Here is a 20239-nt window from a genome sequence, read left to right as displayed (position 1 = left end):
ACCACCCGTCCAGGAACTGATGACTCCGACTATGCAGAACAACACTCTGGGGAACTAATATGGCTTTCCGTGAAGACGTAACTGATTACCCCGTGCCAGATGCGTGACACGGCAGGAATAGGTAAGTGCAGCAGCCTTTCTCCTCACGATACATAAAATGAATTCGCGTCTGCGAATATGGACAACCATCCGCTGTACAATGGAATGACGACAATGAAAATTTGTGCCGGACCGGGACTCGATCCCGGATTTTTCCCTTAACGCGAGCAGTCGCCATACCATTTTGCTATCCGAGCAGGACTCACTGCCAGACCCAAACTTTCATATGTCGTCAGCCATGTGTCTACAACCTGTACTCGTACATCCATTACATACAGGGTGCCCCATTTGTCTTGACCACCCTAAATAACTGTTAGTCCAGATCAAAATTACAAAATTTTTAAGCAAATGTTCTTTAGCCGTCAGGGGGACATCAATCAGCATGATTACCTTCGTTGTAGCTTTGTTTTTTACAACGATATGAACAGTGGTATGACTTTTTAAAATGGCACTCTGTATTTTTCAGTAATTCATTTCCTCTCCTAAAGAACTATTCAGAAATGTATCACAGTGTACCATTCACTGAAACACAACGGTATTAATTACATAACACAACACTGACTTTGAGCTCGGGATCAGAAACTTGTGCCGGCCGGGGTGGCCGAGCGGTTCTAGGCGCTACAGTCTGGAACCGCGCGACCGCTACGGTCGCTCTAAATGGTTCAAATGGCTCTGAGCACTATGGGACTTAACTTCTGAGGTCATCAGCCCCCTAGAGCTTAGAACTACTTAAACCTAACTAACCTAAGGACGTCACACACATCCATGCCCGATGCAGGATTCGAACCTGCGACCGTAGCGGTCGCGCGGCTCCAGACTGTAGCGCCTAGAACCGCTCGGCCACTCTGGCCGGCGCTATGGTCGCTGGTTCGAATCCTGCCTCGGGCATGGATGTGTGTGATGTCCTTAGGTTAGTTAGGTTTAAGTAGTTCTAAGTTCAAGGGAACTGATGACCACAGCAGTTAAGTCCCATAGTGCTCAAAGCCATTTGAACCATTTGAACTTCAGAAACTCGTCCACTTTCTGGAGTTGTCAGAAAACAAATGAAACCACGTAAAAACATAACACAAAATTGACTTTGATTCTCCTGTACCATTTCCCAGGAGTAGAACATTCAAAGGTGCCGAAAGTGGTGATCCTGGACACCGATACATTGCTGCACTCATTGAACGAAAGAATTATTTACTGCTTCCAGTACTGACTGCTGAAGACAATTACAAGCAAGCACGATACGTTCCTGTATGTCCTCTGGAGTTGTTGGAATATCGTGGTAGTCTAATGCATCTCCAAAGAAAAAAGTCCAGAGGATTTAAATCAGGAGACCTAGCAGGCCAAGTAACCGTTCCTCCTCGACCAATCCATCTGGCAGGATACCTTCGGTTCAGAACACGACGTGCACCTAAGGCATTATGTGCTGGACATGCATCGTGTTGATACCACATAAGCATTCTCGTTCTTAGCGGCGCTTTATCCAGAAGAGGAAGAACAATTCGTCTGAGAAAGTTGGCATACACTGTGCCGTTCAGACCACCACTGATGAAATAAGGGCCAATAATTGTAGTATCAAGCATCCCACACCAAACGTTAACTCTCCATTGACCCTGATGTTCCACATGTCTAAGCCATCGTGGGTTGTCGCTGGACCAATAGTGCATGTTCCTTGTATTTACCTGTCCGTTGTTTGAGAAGGAGCATTCATCAGTTAGTAGAACATTGAATAAGAAGTTCGGGTTGGCGAGGATTTGCTACCGTGCCAACTGACCGAACTGTACACGATTCTGGAAATCATTCCCATGCAATTCTTGATGAAGGTGTACATGGTTAGGATGGAAGCGGTGACATGTAAGAATACAATGTACACTGGTTTTAGGAATGCCAATCTCGTGTTCTAGCTGTCGTGTACTCACATGTGGATTCATAGCAACGGAAGCGAGGAGAGTAACTTCGGTAGCTTTGTCTGTGCGAGTGCTACGACGATTGCGTTGTCGTGGGTTGAAACTTCCCGTTTCCTGAAACGTCGCAACAAGACGAGTAAACATCTGTCGGGAAGGTGGGTTCTTGTCAGGATATCGCTCTCTGTACAGTTCCGCTTTCTGCGTAGCATTTCGCCTATCTTCAAGAACAGCAATAAAAGAAACGTTATTTCGATGCAGTTTGTAGGAAGGACAGCCTTTACTGTATGCCTACTCTACACAACACTATTTAAAAGGACTAAACTACTGTACTAAATGTACCCATACATAACAAAACTGCATTGCAATTACTGTTCCGCTAACTTACATTCCCCATAGATGAGTAGCATTTCTACCTTCTCTTCGTTGCTGTACATTCTACTCTCACAACTCTTCAACTGAAAGTGGTTGACGGAATGACGGGTGTGCATTCTAGTTATGTTTACATTTGTCCTCTGTCAACGTCAGCACGTGGATGTGTTCCATTGCCCCGAGTACCTGCACTAAGCGCTGGGAGCGTCAGCGTCAGTGTTGTGTTATGTAATTAATAACGTTGTTTTTCAGTGAATGGTTCACTGTGGTACATTTTTGAATAGGTCTTTAGGAGAGGAAATGAATTACCGAATAAAAAATACAGGGTGCCATTTAAAAAAATCATACCGCTGTTCATATCTTCAACGACGGCAATCATGCTGATTGATGTCCTCCTGACGGCTAAAGAACATTTGCTTGAGACATTTTGTAATTTGCTTTTGGACAAACAATTATTTAGCGTGGTCAAGATAAATGGGACACCCTGTATATTTCCGTACAGGTGAGGCATTGTACTTGATAGTCGACTGCCCAGTGTCGGCGGACAAATACGTAATTACAGTGCCAGTGCTATTCCGAATTACTATGCATCCATGTCGAAAGGAACATTGCACAGTAATTCGAAATAACACAGGCACTGCAATGTCATATTTCTCCCCACTGATAAAGATTTCATTTTATATTTCTTATTCTTTCCATTCCATTGCCGACTTCCTTCGCTTTTTGCCGTTAAAAAAAAATCTTATTTCTCTGTATTTTCAGTGCGCTTTACCCTTCCTTCGTTCCCAGAATCAGTCCTGATGATTGCGGGTGGGGGGACACAGTGGCCAGGCCTCGAAATCCGACCCCTGTCCACCCAGACCCCAAAACCCACAGGGATCATCTAAAATTAAAAAAGAAAAAAATTCCAAATGGTGATAAACACACGTACCCCGAGGAGATACGGTACAAAACCAGGGAAAAGAAGTGCACGAATTTACGTTTACTGTTACAGTGAACTTCGGAGCCAAGGGTACAGTTTTTGTCTGTCTAGTACATCGGTTCATAGTTGGAAGATAATTTTTATGATCAGAGCAGCATGCTAAGGAGAAAAAAAGTGGTTAAGTGCATACTTGTCAATCGAAAGGTCGCGGGATTTAATTCTAGTCAGAACTAGAATCTTTTTAGTTTGCCTTTACGCAGGCCACCACGTCCCAATGATGTGAAGCAATGCCAGGACCGACACATGTTTCGCATTCAACATTAAACTGTAAGTCTCCGTTCCCTGATAGGATTATTAGCATATGTTATGGACACGCAGCTCCCCGAAGTGGCGTCGAATTGAAAGACTTGCACCAGGCCGCTCAACATCCCTCTTGAGGGACACCCAGGCAATCATGCCATACAACTATTATTACTCAAAAAGGTTATCTCAAAACTTTTACTTTGATTTTTGATTTTCAAAACGACTATAATGAATTATTTGGGACTTTCATCTTTTTGTCTAATTCAGTTGAATTTAATTAAATTTTTATACCGGTAGTACCATGAAATGGCAGCTAAATACTATAGTTGTGGTTTCTTAATTTTTGGGTCATTTAATTTTTGCACATTTTGAGTAACATATGACTCCCTGTAACTTCAAAATACTAATCGTAACTAAATGAAATTTTGCTTACTGATTGTACCCTTAAATAATTTCTCAGTGCATTAATAGTTATTAACCCTAAATTACTAAACCCTCGTAAAATTTACAGTTGTGGGTGGTACCAATCAGCGGTTCTCACCAATCTGCTATTGTCAGTACAGGGTGTAATACAGGATATTTGGTACAAATTTTGTATGTGTCTTACCATTAGAAACCTTGTAATTGTAATTAACTAGTGCATAATCTATAAATTATTACTTCCTTTGAATCAAATGTGGAGTAGTAAAATTTACGATAGTTTAGTAACCACATAACGTTTCCCCCCTGGCACCTCATATGGAAATATGGTTTAATTCAGTTAAAGAAGGTTTCATTCGACGATAAAAGGAAAAATAAAAATAAATAATTTCATTTACTTTTTCATGCATGCGTAAACACGATAAAATGCGGACAAGTGGGCCAAATTAAAAAATTATCAAGCCAAATAGAATCTTAATGTCACACAAAAAACATTCTTGACAGTCAAAAACTGGCACGTAAAGATGTGAACATTTCCTCGCCAGTTCGAACCATTTGCAGTATACGTAAAGTTCATAAAGTAGTCTTCTTAGCTTGTTGCTCTCGTACAGTGGTGAATAAATGGTGAGCACTCTCGATTCGTGCATGCGAGGTCGTAGGTTTGAGTCTACTTATAGTCAGACATTTTTTCATTCTGTACTTATCTTAAGATTTACACAGTTGCTGTTTCGCAGCCATGTTTAAGATTTTGTTATGGATGAAGCGACCCTTGAATTTTGTTATTAAGACAGCAAAAAACCTTATGTTGGAGGAAGTAGAGAGGATATAACATTCCAACAAACAATAGCAAGAAATGAATTTCTGAAAAACAGATTTTTATGAACATCGAAAATAAATGTAAAATCTTTTCTCAGGGCGTTTGTCGGGAGTGTAGCCTTCTACAGAAGTGAAACATAAACGAAAGAAGAGAACAGAACTGTTTAAATTGTAATGGTACAGAAGAACGTTGTAACCTCCTCACAGAAAAAATATTGAATAATTAATGTGATTCTTATTTAGTGTAACCTCTCTACAGAAATTCTTTTTCATTTATAAAATACAAAATGGATTATTAAGCTGAAAGAAGAAACGCATATTATGCTGAAAAGTAGTGAACTTCGAATTAACAGGTAATGAAATGTGTATTCAATATATATATGTACTCTAGCTGTCCTTTCCAAAACCTTCAGTCATTATACAATGCGACATAAGACATACTGTCAAAACTAACTGCAACAAATACTTAAATAACTACATAGCATTTGTTAACTAACAGTAAATTATTCTCATCTGCAAAGAAAAACTTCATTATTCATATTACCATATTCTTCATCACTATTCATCATCATTCATTATCATCTGCAAAAAGACACTTCATTATTCATTATTCATATTACCATTTACTTCATACAACTATTCATAGTATAGAGTTCCTTATTTCTAGCATATTTCATCACTAAAACTAAGATGTGTAGTTCTGACTGACAGCCTGCATCAATCGCCTCGTATTCTGAAAGAAAAAATTAGTTAAGACTGCTATCATACGATGTGTATAGTATATTCATGTTAATGTTTGTTAATTCTGATCCATTTACTCTTCGTGACGAGGTACTGCATCTTCTTTCGTTCATTCCGAAGGTGAAATTCCTATTTCATAGTAATCCACAGTGGTTTGTTTCATTTATTTCTTTTACACGTTATTGCTTTCTGAAAATGATGAACAATGATTAATGTCTTGCATTTAAATCATATACCCATTAAATAAAAACTGGTTTCTAGTGATATAATTAAGCATACAGCATAGCATGACAGAAAACGTAATATGTTAAAAACACAGACAGTGTGCAGGTGCAAAAATGTACAGAGCGTATCATAATGTAGTAGCAAAAAAATGTAAAATAGTCACGATGTTGAGATATCATAAGGCAAAAATGTCAAAGTCAACTGGTGTTTGTTATATTTTAAAGATTTCATAGTGCATACAAAGAAACAGGAAAACAATCATACATACATAAAAAATGGAAAATGTGCAAGGTCTGATATATATAACGACAAGAAAAGCGACCTGCTAACCTTACCTTGCCGGGCACTTGCCAAGAAAAAATATGATAATCATCAGTAAGTGTTCATATAAATATAATTGTACAAGTGGTCATATAAAAATCAGGAAATGGCATTACAGTGTGATAAATCATAAAGTATGTTCATTCAATAAAGGGTTTAATATTGGAGACATGGTGATTGCCTTTACTTTTTCTGGTTCTCAGAGTTTCGACGTGTATTACATTGGGGTGAGGAATGCTGCGAATTCGATATGGACCTGCATATAGAAGCTCAAATTTACTACATCTACTCTTTCCTCTGTTAGATAAATAGTGTGTACGCACTAATATCTTCTGTCCAATGTCAAAGTCACGGCATGTACAAACCTGTTTTTGCTGTCTTCTCCGGCGCTCTGCGGCTCGTTTGATGTTGTTCAGCGCAATGTCAATTATTTCATGGTGTCGTAGTCGACGAGACGTAGGAAAGGATACTAATTCTTTAATTTTGTTAGGTGGTTCAACATTTTTCAGTATAACAGTCGGAGATAGCATTGTAGATTCATTTGGTATGGAATTAATTACATCCTGGAATGAGAGTATTTGTGTGTCCCAATCAATATGTCTTTTATGGCAGTATATTCTACACAGTTTACCAATTTCTTTCATTAATCGTTCACAAGGGTTCGAAGAAGCATGATACTTGGATATATAGATCGGAGAAATGTTTCTTGTTCGTAACATACGTGTCCATATAGCAGATCGAAATTGTGGTCCATTGTCGGAAATTACTTTCAATACATGCCCTACATGAAATAAAAAATGTTTTACAAATGCTTTCCAAACAGATTTAGCAGTAGCTTTGCGTAACGGAGTGAAGGTAACAAATTTTGAAGTGAGTTCAAAGATGTAGCAAAAACCTCTATTAGTTCTGGGAATCGGACCAAAAATGTCTACAGCGGCCATGTGTCTCAATTTAACAGGTACAATGGGATGTAACGGAGGAATATGTGAAGTCGTGTCTGACTTAGCTTTCTGGCAGATTTTACATGACGCTAAACTCGTCGAATACGTTTCTCCATGTTGGTAAAATAACAGTTCTGTCTCAGTATTAGAAAACATTTTCTGGCTCCATAATGTGCGTAACTTAAATGAGTATACCAAATTAATTTGTTAACAAGCTCGTCAGGAATGCATAGTAACCAGTTGTTACTGTCAGGGTGAGAGCGGCGAAACAGAATATTATTGCGTACAGTGTAATGGTTTTTAATGGTAACATTATTCCTATCTCGCCAAAGGTGTTTTATTTCTTTCCATACGTTGTCTTTACTCTGCTCTTGTGCTATGTCTCGTAATGACGACGAAATGAAATTTTCAAATGCAACTTGTTGAATATACATGACGCTGAAATTTGCTTTGCAGAAGTTGGTTGCGATGACTTGCTGATTGTTGCTGAGAGAACGGGATAGTGCGTCTGCTACAATATTTTGTGTACCGGGAATGTGAACAATTGTAAAATTAAATTCCTGTAAATAAAGTTTCCATCTGCTTAATCTGTCGTGTGTAAATTTAGCGGAAAGTAAAAACTGGACAGCTCTATGATCTGTGTAAACGGTCGTGTGTCTTCCATAAAGAAAATGCCGAAATCTCGTAAATGCCCATACAACACATAATGTTTCAAGCTCTGTGAGAGAATAATTGCGTTCAGCAGGTGACAGAATGCGACTCGCAAAGGCGATGTTTTTAATTACAGTAGTGCCATCTTCTTCAATTTCCTGAAAAATGTCTACGCCTAAAGCGGTGTTAGAACTGTCGGTGGCAATGGAAAAATTTCTAATAAGATCTGGATGTGAAAAAAGTGGTGCGTTCAACAATGATTCTTTCAAGTTCAGAAATTCAGAATGTGCTTGCCTATCCCAGGACCAAATAGTGTTTTTACCCGTCAACTGACATAATCTAGGGGTGTCTAAAGCAGAGTAATGAATAAATTTACGAAAAAAGTTAATTAAACCCAAAAAGCTGCGTAGTTGTTTCTTCGTCGTAGGAACAGTAATGTCACGTAAAGCTTGAAGTTTTTCCGGGTCAGGCGCAATGCCTTCTGCTGAAATTACATGTCCAAGAAATTTTATAGAAGTTTTGCCAAAGTGCGATTCACTGAGATTAACTGTGAGTCCTTGTGCACGTAAAGTTCGTAACAGTTGTTCAAGAATCAGATTGTGTTCAGACCAGTTAGCTTCTGCAATAAGAATGTCGTCTACATACGTTGTGATTCTGTCTTTAAGTTCTGTCGGAAGTATACTATTCAAACCGCGAATAAATGCTGCTGAAGAAATAGTTAAACCGAACGGTAATTTACGTACTGATACCAGTCACCAAAACAGAGAAAAGCTGTGTACTTTCTGCAATTCGGATGGAGCTAAATTTGCCAAAATCCCGATTTCAAATCTGTGACGCGAATCAAGTACGAGACGAAGTGAACCATCCTTTTTCTTAACAATATGGAGTGGGTTTATGTACGGACTAACTGCCGGTTCAATAATTCCTTGGTCAAGCATAGCTTGCAATTCTTTCTTAACTTATTCTCTGTGAATATACGGAATGGGATAATGTTTGGCTTTAAATGTGTCGTGCTGTTTAACTTGAAATTCATACATAAAACCGGACATAGTACCAGGGACTTTGTCAAAAACTGGAGCTTGCTGTAAAAGAATTTTGCGTAGTTGTGTGAGTTCGTCGTCTGCATTTGCACTGTTCTGTTTAACTTTATCAGAAATCATTTGTATAACGTCATAGTGTATCTGTGAACAATGTGGAATGACAGTCTATGTTACGTGATGCGGAAATGACCTCTGTACGATTAATTGTTTGTTCTTCTGCAGATAAAGAGTGCTGAAATTCTAAAGCCAGTTGAACATTTTCATCCTTTAACATTAAATAGGAGTTTTGAAAGTCAATAATTGCGTCGTGTTGTACCAGAAAATTCGTACCTAAAATAACGTCTGTTGTCAATAAGGGAACAATCCAAAAATTTGAGTGAAATGTATGACCTGCAATACAAAATGATAAATGTGTCTGTAATTTTACATCTACTCCTTTACCAGATACTGCTCCTTTTACTTTAGTTTTGCCTAATGGTAACGTAGGATAGATATTCTCTTTGTTACATTCGTTGAAAGTTTCCTCATTTATAACTGACATAGGTGATCCAGAATCGATTACTGCTGAAAATTTAGATGATCCAATCTTTACTTCAATGACAGGGTGTGAAATGGTTTTTTGAATAACTGGTTTTTCCTGCATACGAGTGTCTCGGATGTCGTCAAAAGTAATAACATTTTCGTGAACAAGATTCTACGTATCTGAAGTATTGCTTGCGTTGCTGGAAGATGCAACCTGCACTGTATCTAGTCAAATTCTATCTGACGTGCTATTATTTGCGGGAGGATACTGTCTCGTTCATTCATGATAATCTGTTGTTGCGGATGATTCTGCTGCTGGTAAGACCGACTGTTATTAAACGTACGCTGAAAATTGTGCTCATTACTTTTACGTCTGTCATGATGGTCATTGCTATATGGCGCGTTGCGATAGGAATTGAAATGATGTGCTTTCTGTACGTATTGGTTCCCTTGTTGCTGTGCGTTATATTTGGTGTGGACGACGCTGTACGTGTAGGCGGCGAAACATTAAAGCTTGGTTGACCTTGCACATTACATTGTTGGTTAGGTATGCTAACCGGCTGGCTTTGTTGCTGTTGCGGAGAAAAGCCTGTATTGTTACCAAAATGTGTTTGCGACTGCTGAAAATTTTGTACATACTGATGATTAAAATTTTGTCACTTATTAAAATTATGCTGGAAGTTCTTGTCATCTCGAGAGAGTCTAATGAAAACTGTCACTTTCAGGTAAAACTCGTCATGTCAGGTTTTCTTTACCCATTTCTAATCCTAGATAGGTCGATAGTTGAAGAGCTGTTTTGATAGATATAAAGGATAGTAGAAGAGAAGGCAGCAGTGCAGAAAACTAAAGATGAAACAGCACTACTACGGCTCGGGGCCCTGTGCACGCTACGGCACATATTCATCGAAGCGTAATGAATCCCCTGAGGTAAATTACGCGCAGCAAATAAATTTTAGTTTTTGCGTTACAGGCAATGCCGGTGAAAATTCAAAAACAACTTGTCATATCCAGTCCAATGTTAGTTTCTGCATTCCAGGCCAAGCTGATGAAAATACAAAAGCAAATTGTCGTATCCTGTCCAAAGCGTAAATCTGTGTTCTGTCATTATTAAGTACCTTAAATTCTTTTATGGATAAAAATTGCTTATAATCAACATTGTCGTCTCTGAATGTGTGAACAGGTTCAGGGTTGCGTGAGAATCTATTTGTCTGTGACTGTTCGGAATCTAAGTCAAGTAGTCTCTGTAAATTACCTAAGTTACACTGGCTGTGTGAGTCTGACAAATGTTCGCAAAGTGGCGTATGCTGTGATTTGTTAAAGGCTGAAACATTTTTCATCTCTGTTACCTCTTGCTGTAAAGATGACAATTTTCTACGTAATGTGTTGTTGGACGAACCTATCTCACTGATCGTCTGCTGTAAATTTTGAAATTCGGGTGTTTGATTAAACGTAACAGGTGACGTATCGTCTGATTTGGTGTCATTATTACTTTCGATAACATCAACACGACTGGCCAATTCATCATATTTTTCAGTCAGTGCTTTTACCTGATCATCGTTTTTATTATCACAAGCATTAATTTGTTTTTGTATTTTACGTGTGGTTCCGTTCAATTTTTTAACGTCTGCTTTGATGGCATCGGGATCCTGTATTAGTTCTAATTGTTCAAGTCTGTCGGTCATTGTCTGAAAGTCTACTGTGTGTGTGTCTGTTTTTGTTTTAAGATCAGAGATTTCATCATGTAATTCGGTGTTCAATTGTTTGATAGCATTAATTTCGTCTGATACTGTAGCAATATTGTTGTCTACGTATGTTTTTACTTTCGTAAACAATTTACGTTTATCTTCCTGTCTCTGTGCAGTAATTGTTTCCATGACTTGTCGCTTTACTTTATTCTGTTCCTGTATAAATTTACGGTAAAGCGTTTCACTGTTTTGTAGGTGGTGATTAAAACGTTCGTCAGTTTGGCTGTTCTGTTGGTCAAACTTCGCGTCTACTTTCGCATCCAGTGTGCGTGAAAGTTCTGCTGACATTAATTTAAACTCGTCGCGTAACTGTGTTGTGTTTTCAGAGCATTGTTTAGTAACTGCACTAATTTCGTCTCTAAGTAATTTAGTTGTAGCTGCATGTATATTATTTAATTCTTGTGCCACAGATCTAATTTCTTCACTACTGTTCCTAGCACAAGTCTTAATTTCCTCACGTAATTGTTCTTTAGTATCATGACATTGCACGGCAACGGCTGTAATCTGTTCAATAAGCTGTTTGAAACTGTAGTCTTTTTCTTTCTTAGACTGTTTGGAATTGTTGTCTAGTTTTTCATTAAGTTGTTTGTAATTGTTGTCTTGTTTTTCATTCGACTGTTTGGAGTTGTTGTCTATTTTTTGTTAAGTTGTAGCAATACTGCCATAACTTGATCCCAGCCAAAATTACCGACTCTATTTTCTATGCTGTGTGTTGGTGTATCTGCATTTGTCACGTTTTCTGTAACCATTTGGTTGTTCTGTGATTCTTGAAAATGTTTGCTAATCGGATGTGCACTGTTGGTCACTACACCGGAATTAAATAAATCTGACGTGTTTTGTGAAAATTGTTCACCTTCGTTAGAAACAATTATCTGTTTACTACGCAAATTTTGCAAATTAGGCGTGTCAAACTGGGCAGCGTTCATTGTATCAGAACGTGCCGCGTCATCAATTGTTACATTTACTGTGGACATAACTGAATGTGTTTGTTCACCATTAGGATCAAAATCATTACTAGTGATCGGCACGCACTGATTATCTGTAATTAGGGAATTATCACTATTACACTGAGTGTCGCAAGTATTATCGGTCAAATTAATCGAGTCAGCTTTTTCACTCACTGCACATCGCGATGTACTGTTAAGAGTTTTTCGCGGCATTTTTTTCACAAATCAAAATTAAGCACAAATGAAACAAAGACAAAGCGAAATGAAACAAACAATTACAACAAAGAGCAATAAATTGCCGATGATCTGTGAAAGAAAAAGTGACAAATTAGTAAATGCGTTGCGCCAGATGCAAACTACATTTAAGTAAATAAGAGCAGATATTTGACTACTTCTCAGAGATTCACAAAGAAATACGATCCTGGCCGGTTGTCGCCAAGTGTAACCTCCCCACAGAAAAAATATTGAATAATTAATGTGATTCTTATTTAGTGTAACCTCTCTACAGAAATTCTTTTTCATTTATAACCTCCCTACAGAAATTCATTCACATTTAACCTCCACACAAAATTTGTTTCTCATTTAATGTAAGCTCGAAACAGAAAAATTCCTAAACCTCGTAATAAAAAATAAATTCAGTAACCTGGTAAATTTTGGACGACAGCAGTGCTGCGTCATGGCCCTGTAAGATCATTCTGAATAAAAAGCAAAAATTCTCACCTCGATAAAGTCGGCAACTATCTGCTCTTATAATAGCTCTTTTCCGGCACAGCTCTGTGCAATGCTGGCCTATACATTTGTGATTTATGAAAGGAAGCAAATGATTTTTCTTTTGTAACAATCGGAATGATCATGCATTGAAAAAAATATTAAATTCTTTAAATTGAAATGAATGCTTGTTATTATTAGGACATTTTTAAAAGATATACATGGGAGTTTACATAATATTACTAGATAAGCGCGAGGCTGCTTTTTTACCTTATACAATAATACTCAGGCTCCGGCATCGCTACACCGCGACCGGCCCAGCCAACATGATACACCAGACAGGACTGACAAGCGCAAACAGGCGACTGCTCGCTAGCAACAACTTACTGCTACTACTACACAGTTCGTACTGCAGTCAACACTGCTCTTTGGTCTCAGATTCTCTTATAGCTTACATATCGCAGGTAGCGCATACCTCTTACAACGTTGGAGATTAGATGGGTAGATCGGATAACCAATGCAGACGTAGAGATCCGGCCTAAGAAAAACAAATTGTGGCCCAATCTGACTAAGGGAGCAGTTGATAGTACACATGCTGTGGGCTCAACGAATCGTCAGTTTGCTAAACAAGCGACGAGTAATAGGTAAAAATTGGAAAAGAGATACCTAAGCTCGATTGCAGGAAGCAGGTTCAAAAGGGTGTAGATTGTGCTAGATATGTATATAGAGACATGCATAAGATAGATTAGCTTCTACAGCAGCCTTTAAACTAATCTTAGTACTGAAGATCACAAAAGCTACATCCAATTTTAACGACATCTTTTACGTATAAATATGAACTGTCCTGCCGCGCGGGATTAGCCGAACGATCTGAGGCGTTGCAGTCATGGACTGTGCGGTTGGTCCCGGCGGAGGTTCGAGTCCTCCCTCGGGCATGGGTGTATGTGTTTGTCCTTAGGATAATTTAGGTTAAGTAGTGTGTAAGCTTAGGGACTGATGACCTTAGCAGTTAAGTCCCATAAGATTTCACACACATTTGAACATGTTTTTATGAACTGTCCGTAAAACATGTTCATATTGTTACTCAGAAAAGCTGTGTCTCGTATCCTCCGGGGCAGTTATGATCTCTTGGAATACACATATCGTGGGTAACTGCTTTAATAAAAACCTAGGGAAATCCCCATTTTTGCCAGAAAGCTTAAAACAGCTAACTCCATTTTCATCAGTTACTTTAGTTAAATATATTTTTGTTGCTTGGTACAATGTTACTTTGAATGAATAGGTAATTTACAAATCCACGTAATATCTCCAGCCTCACAGTCACTCGATTGTCCCATTGTTTATCAACCGCACTGCTAACACAGTGGATACCGTACAAAAAAAAAAAAAAATAGTTCAAATGGTTCTGAGCACTACGGGACTTAATAGCTGAGGTCATCAGTCCCCTAGAACTTAGAACTATTTTAACCTAACTAACCTAAGGATATCACACACATCCGTGCCCGAGGCAGGATTCGAACCTGCGACCGTAGCAGTCGCGCGGTTCCAGACTGAAGTGCCTAGAACCGCTCGCCACACTGGCCGGCCGATACCGTACAGAAAGTTCGAAATTTTTGAAAGTATATTTTCTCTAAATTAGCTGTAAAGCCTTTTGCGCTGATACATAAGCATAACATTTTCGGTCTAGTGACGTTTTAAATGGTAATTGTAACCAACTCTGATCTTGTTCTTATGGAACTTTTACGAGGCTGCGTTCATATTCTGTTTGCAAGTTGTCTGCAACAAGTACCTTTGAAGCAGCTTGCAGATATTGTGAAGCTATGACGAGTAGTTTGAAGCTTATTGTAAATAATGTTCATACGATATCAAATTTTTGTTTCACTATAAGCTCCCACGCACTTACGTTGTTTGTCTACAGCTAAAAGTAATGAAGCAAAAAATATTAAAAGCAGCAAGCGACCGGTTTGTTCAAATCAATATGGCACAGTGGTTAGCACACTGGACTCGCAGTCGAGAGGACAACGGTTCAAAGCCACGTCCGGCCATCCACGTTTAGACTTTCCATGATTTCCCTACATTGCTCTAGTCAAATACCGGGCTGGTTCCTTCGAAAGGTCAGCCAGTTTCCTTCCACATCCTTGACACAGTCAGAGACTGTGCTCTGTCTCTAATGACCTTGTACTTAAAACTTGAGATTGGTCGCATCTTTCAAGTTTCATGTGATACAAATCCAACAGAATATCATTTTAGTGCACCATACACAACCTTTTTCAAGGCATTACAACTTCTTGCTGATATTATCAAGGTGTAGAGGTATATTACCCTTGTCGTTTAGCAACGAAAGAAAACTTTATCGTGAAACATGTTAACTAGCGACAAGACTATCTGAAAACAAAAATCTACATTTCCGATTCAATTAATTGCAAAAGATCCATTGCATAATAATACAAACTAGGAGTAGAATCCTTAGGTGGGCCGATATCAGGCAATCCAACCCTCATATGTCAGACTGTCAGTATAAGAAATGCAATATCCAAATACTTCAGTGAGCAGTCGAGGAAAAGTGGTGCATTCCTCTACTCTATTCAATCGCAGCGCATGTCGCATTATCGACTCGGTACTGAAGCTCGGCGATAGCTCTGCGTCAGAGTAAACGTAAACACTTGACATCACGGCGAGCGAGGATAAACAGGATTTCCTTCTCACACAGCAGCCTATTGCAGCTTAAAGTCGAACTTCTGAGTTCACATACAGGTGGCATTTTTTTCAGTATGCACTCATTTGAGTTAGTAAATTACATGTTCTGTTGTATTTGATATTTATCCATTTTCACCGTAGCAGTGCTGATCCGCTCAGAACATTTCCACGAAATAGACTTTCCATTGGTAGTGGGAAGTGAAGTAAGAACACAACTTCATTTACCGACTGAAAAGTATATTATAATTAATCATCCAACAGTTCCTTTAGTGAAAATGTGAGTTATCATATGAGCGGACTGAGTGTACAGTTCAAATTTTTAAGTATTATATCTTCCTAAAAAATGACATGAACGGGTTGAATGGACTTGTGAGCACATGACTAACTTCACTTGCTTATCACGTTTCTGAAGATAGTAGAACGTGTACTAGAAAGTATTGCAGTTTGTAGGGGTTACTATGTGACACTGTCACAGATATCTTGTCACACACTTGTTTGTTTCTTTTATACTGAGTAATAACTGTCCTCTGTGGAAAACTTAGTGAGTACCGAGTCACTGCTCTTGTAATTTTGCCAAATATTATAGATGCATTTTAAATTAGAATAGAGCATAAATGCAACTTATTGACACTTCTTATCCTACAAGCGTAGCACTCTAGTACTTTCTCACCGAAAATCGGCTACTGCTTTGTGATACAATAGTACAACGAAATCAATAACCACAGAAAACTCATCCACAACAAAACAAACTTCATACTAAATATCACGTACATTTTAAATCTGAAATTGAAACATTTTTGTAGGATTTGTTTATTTACAGTATCCCTCTGGAACATACTGCAGTTGATTCAGCAATCACTGCTTCACTCCTCTGAACACACATTTTCCATAGGAGTGCAGAGAGTGAGGGACAGTCATCGTCCTCGACGTTATACACCTCATATTCCAGTAACATGTCAGCAATACAGTCCACTTTTTCGAAGCGCTTAACGAAAACACGCTACTCGAATAGAATAACTGAGCGTATACAGTTCAACACCATGTCCAATGGCATGGCAGCTGAGTCAATACGGTGCCATTGGTGATTTATCATTAACCATTTTGCACAACTTAATCCACCTTATGGTCGAGCGTCTCCTCCGCCACACAGATGCATGTATGTAGTGCCGTCAACTACAGTATTTACAATACACTCACTGTACTCGGTACCAATTACCTTCATGTATTGGTGTAATGTAGATTAGGAACAGCAGAAGGCCTCTAACACTTGTTTGGAGAACGCCGTGTATCACTTCTGTTTTACTCGATAATTTTCCTTCGATTACTACATACTGTGACCCTTCTGAGAGAAAATACGGATGCAGTCGCATAACTGAAACGATACTCCATAGGTGCGCCATTTGATAAGAAGTTTCTTGTGAGGATCGGTATCAAAAGCCTTCTGGAAATTTAAAAATACAGAATCACTTTGAAATCGCTTGTCGATAGCTTTCATTACTTCGTGCGAATAAATAGATAGTTGTGTTTTACAAGAACGATATTTTCTGAATCGGTGCTGACTGTGTGTTAATAGACCGTTACCTTCGAGGTAATTCATAATGCCTGAACACAATATACGAGGGTCACTCCAAAAGAAATGCACACTATTTTTTTCAAATCCAACTTTTATTCTACATGTTTGAAAGTTTTACAGTGCGTAGATACATCCTTTAGGAACAATATTTTCATTTCTCCACATAATTTCCATCTTGGAACCAGCGCCTGTATACCCGCACGGTAAAACTCTGGACCAAACTGTTGGAGCCACTGTTTGGCAGCGTGCACAATGGAGTCATCATCTTCAAACCTTGTTCCACGAAGAGAGTCTTTCAGTTTCCCAAAGAAATAATAGTCACATGGAACCAGGTGAGGACAGCAAGGCGGCTGTTTCAGAGTTGTCCATTCGAGTTTTTTGATCGCTTCCATGGTTTTTTGACTGACATGTGGCCGTGCATTGTCGTGCAACAGCAAAACATACTGCTTTTGCGATGTGGTCGAACACGACTCAGTCGAGCTTGAAGTTTCTTCAGTGTCGTCACATATGCATCAGAATTTATGGTGGTTCCACTTGGCATGATGTCCACAAGCAAGAGTCCTTCGGAATCGAAAAACACCGTAGCCATAACTTTTCCAGCAGAAGGTGTGGTTTTGAATTGTTTTTTCTTCGGTCAATTTACGTGATGCCACTCCATTGATTGCCTCTTCGTCTCTGGTGAAAAATGATGGAGCCATGTTTCATCACCTGTCACAGTTCTTCCAAGACATTCACCTCCACCATTCTCGTACTTTCCCAAACGTTCGCTGCATACCGTTTTTCTTGTTTCTTTGTGAACCACTGTCAACATCCTGGGAACCCACCTGGCACAAACCTTTCTTAACGCCAACACTTCCAGTATTCTGCAAACACTTCCTTCCCCTATACCAACGTAGCGTGACAATTCGTTCACTGTGATGCGTCTGTCAGCAATCACCAATTCGTTAATTCTCTGTACATTGTCTGGAGTGTGTGCAGTACGAGGCCTGCCACTGCGAGGACAATCTTCAATACTTCCATGCCCGCTTTCATCACGTAACCTGCTTGCCCACCGACTAACTGTACTGCGATCGACAGCAGCGTCTCCATACACCTTTTTCAACCTTCTGTGGATGTTTCCCACTGTCTCATTTTCACAGCACAGGAATTCTATGACAGCACGTTGCTTCTGACGAACGACAAGTGTAGCAGCCATCTTGAAGACATGCTGTGACGGTGCCACTCAGGGGAACAGGTTGAACTAAGTTTGAAAACAAGCGGGAAGGATGTATCTACACACTGTAAAACTTTGACACAGGCAGAATGAAAACTGTATTTTTACAAAAATAGTACGCATTTCTTTTGGAGTGACCCTCGTACGTTCCAAAATCGACGTTAGTGATATGGGTCCGTAATTTCTGTCTTGAGTATTGGCGTGACCAGTGCAGCTTTCCAACCCATCCTTCCCTCTGCGCCCCTCTGTTCCCCACGTTGACTTTAGCATGTGGCAGGATGTCATGTTTCCCGGTATGTGCTCTGAGCACTATGTGACTTAACTTCTGAGGTCATCAGTCGCCTAGAACTTAGAACTACTTAAACCTAACAAACCTAAGGACATCACACACATCCATGCCCGAGGCAGGATTCGAACCTGTGACCGTAGCGGTCGCTCGGTTCCAGACTGTAGCGCCTAGAACCGCACGGCCACTCCGGCCGGCTGTTTCCCGGTATGGCCCTGATGACAAGGAAGATCTGATGCTGCTGTCACCAAAATATGACATACGCAATTGTCTCAGCTGTAATGTGACACTAGCAAAAAAGGGCAGATGCTGATGTTATCAACCGTCCTGCCCGTACCTGCAGTGTCCTGCTACTGACCGTCTAGCTAAATTTCGTGATAAGACAGGGTGCATATAATGAAAATTTTGATAGTTTATGCCCCACTATCATTTTTCAGTGCAACATGTCCTGCGCAAAATTTTTGTGTGAGTGGGTGGATGATGAAAAGCCTCAAGCTGTTACAGCCAGTCTCTTATGATCCTTCTTGATACGTAAATTGGATTTAAAGTTATTAAACTTACACTGATCGTGCCGATACATATTTTCGTGTTGGATAGAAGTATAACAGAGACTGTAAGGGACGAATTTCACCTCCTTTTCCTTATTGTACTACAATTAACCTGTTGGATAGAACTATAACAGTGACTGTAAGGGACAATTTCACCTCCTTTGCTTTATTACACTACAATTAACCTAGTGCATGCTGTTACAATGATTTCTTTGGGTGAACTATCAAACTGTGGCATACTGCAGTTCATGGAATAGGACATTCAGAGGCTTCAAATGGTTCAAATGGCTCTGAGCACTGTGGGACTCAACTGCTGTGGTCATTAGTCCCCTAGAACTTAGAACTACTTAAACCTAACTAACATAAGGACATCACACACATCCATGCCCGAGGCAGGATTCGAACCTGCGACCGTAGCAGCAGCGCGGCTCCGGACTGGAGCGCCTAGAACCGCACGGCCATACCGGCCGGCACATTCAGAGGGAAATGCAACTGAAACGGAATCACACATATAACGGACAAGATATTCTGAGGATTGGTCAGTGGCTGACGCAGGTAAAGAAGGCAGGGGCATGTGCATCATCCAGGTGAAAGTGAAGGACCAGACACAGGTCCCACAGCGCCAGGACGGCAGAACCAGTGACTCTGGAACAATATTGTCCAAGGCATATACACAACAAAAAGGCGAGGTGCTTTTTATGGGCTGCAGCCTGTCTGAGAAAGGTGTCCTGAGAGTTGTAGTTCTGCAACGAGGCATTCGGGGAAACAGGGGTGGTAGTCAGGCTTGTTTCAAATAAACATTCTGAGAGACAGACATCTCTTAACCATCCTAAAATACACACAAACAGGCTTCCGACAGGGAACAAAGTTACTTTTTTCTTAATTCTTTTCCTACAGCTAGAGGAAACGGTGTGGGCAGCTAAAAGAGGGCATTGACTTGTGGCTGCAATGTGATGTCATTATGACGTAGCATCTGTGTTGATTTTTTCGAGAATAGAGGGGCAGAAATCGAGATTATTGGATTTGATGTTTTGCCAGAGATCTTTAGCAACAAATGGATTACACCATTAGCGGAGAAAACGTAAGTTTTTAAGGACTGGTAGACAAAGTTTTCAAGGTACGAAATGCACGCTGTCTTCGTGCTAATTTTCACAAAATTGGGAGCTGGGACTCAGACATGATAGGGGGAGTGACTCTGGCTTCAGAGGTGGTACCAGACATTTGGCTTCACTCTCAACCTGTACGGCAGACTTCGAA

This window comes from Schistocerca cancellata, chromosome 4 (genome assembly GCF_023864275.1).
Source record: "Schistocerca cancellata isolate TAMUIC-IGC-003103 chromosome 4, iqSchCanc2.1, whole genome shotgun sequence".
Taxonomy (NCBI): Eukaryota; Metazoa; Arthropoda; class Insecta; order Orthoptera; family Acrididae; genus Schistocerca; species Schistocerca cancellata.
The sequence above is the reverse complement of the archived record's forward strand: the minus strand, read 5'-3'. Positions refer to the sequence as shown.